We start from the raw sequence: 1,996 nt of genomic DNA, 5'->3' as shown, positions 1-1,996 counted from the left end.
TCAGTTTTTATGTTCCCTGCAAGCTTACTCTCATACTCTATTTTCCCCCTCTTAATTAATCCCTTTGTCCTCCTTTGTTGAATCCTAAACTGCTCCCAATCCTCAGGTTTGCTGCTTTTTCTGGCCAATTTATATTCTCCTTGGATCTTATGCTATCCCTAATTTCCCTTGTTAGCCACAGTTGATTCACCTTTTTTGTTTTATTTTTATGCCAAACAGGGATAAACAAATTCTGTAGTTCATCCATGCGGTCTTTGAATGTTTGCCATTGCCTATCCACCGTCAACCCTTTGAGTAACATTCCCCAATCAATCCTACCCAACTCGCGCCTCATACCATCGCAGTTTCCTGTATTTAAATTCAGGACCCTAGTCGCTGAGTCAAATACTTCACTCTCCATCTTAATGAAGAATTCTATCATATTATGATCGCTCCGCCCCAAGGGGCCTCTTACAACAAGATTGCTAATTATTCCTTTCTAATTACATAATACCCAGACAAGTCCAATCAAAGTAACGGGCTGAGTTTAATCTTTCTGCGCCTGTGGGGTTGGTTTATATCAGACAGGAGGAGATTGGTGTTGGTAACTGGGGTTGGTTTATATCAGACAGGAGGAGATTGGTGTCAGTGACTTTGGGTTGGTTTATATCAGACAGGAGGAGAATGGTGCCAGTGACTGTGGGATTGGTTTACATAAGACAGGAGGAGATTGGTGTCAGTGACTGTGGAGTTGGTTTGTATCAGACAGGAGGAGATTGGTGTCAGTGACTGTGGGGTTTGTTTATATAGACAAGATAAATTAGTCAAAGTTGAAGATATATATTATATAATGTGTCAAAGAGTTGATTAACAGAGTGGGGCATCATCTCCCTTTGATTTCTATTTCTGACACCAGACAACAGAAAAAGGTCATTACAACATGACATAAACAGACTCTTCAGGTGTGAGACATCAGACTTCAGAACTACACGTCTGCCAGCTCTGGCCACTAACCTCAGTACAGTCGACCTTTCAGCAGCTGCAGCCCTGATTAAATAACTAGTAGTTTAACATGTCGAGTAGAGCTTTTGTATTTCTATTCAAAATAGAGAAAAAACTGCTCATTGCTGCTCATCAATATCCAAAAAACGGGAATGGACACATTTAAATTCCAAGATATTTCACTGTTATTGAGGGTAGGTTTCCCTCCAAGGAGGACACTCGCCCTCTTTACCTGGTTCCCTCCAAGGAGGACACTCGCCCTCTTTACCTGGTTCCCCTCCAAGGAGGACACTCGCCCCATTTACCTGGTTCCCTCCAAGGAGGACACACACCCTCTTTACCTGGTTCCCCTCCAAGGAGGACACTCGCCCTCTTTACCTGGTTCCCCTCCAAGGAGGACACTCGCCCTCTTTACCTGGTTCCCCTCCAAGGAGGACACTCGCCCTCTTTACCTGGTTCCCCTCCAAGGAGGACACTCGCCCTCTTTACCTGGTTCCCCTCCAAGGAGGACACTCGCCCTCTTTACCTGGTTCCCCTCCAAGGAGGACACTCGCCCTCTTTGCCTGGTTCCCCTCCAAGGAGGACACTCGCCCTCTTTACCTGGTTCTCCTGCAAGGAGGACACACGCCCTCTTTACCTGGTTCCCCTCCAAGGAGGACACATGCCCTCTTTACCTGGTTCCCCTCCAACGAGGACACACGCCTCAGTCCGTCTCCACCACTCGCACTGCACATGCTCAGAGCACAGTCCAGTGATGAGCCGACACACTAGGATCGGGTTGCCATTGATAGGGCTGATTCTGCGGCATCGTGAATTCTGGGTAAAGAATTAAAACCCTGAATTGGTGAAGAGAAAATTCATTTTTGATTGAGATTGGGCCATTTTTCACGACCTGTAGGGGTGCCACTAAGTTGCCCCAGTGGCACCAGATGGGAACAAAAACCATTAAGGCAAGTGCCCCAGTGCCCCACAGATATTAAACAACCAATAACCGGTTACTTGGGTTTATAAACAG

Source organism: Somniosus microcephalus, chromosome 4, assembly GCF_052327205.1.
Source record: "Somniosus microcephalus isolate GS21.2 chromosome 4, FLI_Smic_1.0, whole genome shotgun sequence".
Taxonomy (NCBI): domain Eukaryota; kingdom Metazoa; phylum Chordata; class Chondrichthyes; order Squaliformes; family Somniosidae; genus Somniosus; species Somniosus microcephalus.
The sequence above is the reverse complement of the archived record's forward strand: the minus strand, read 5'-3'. Positions refer to the sequence as shown.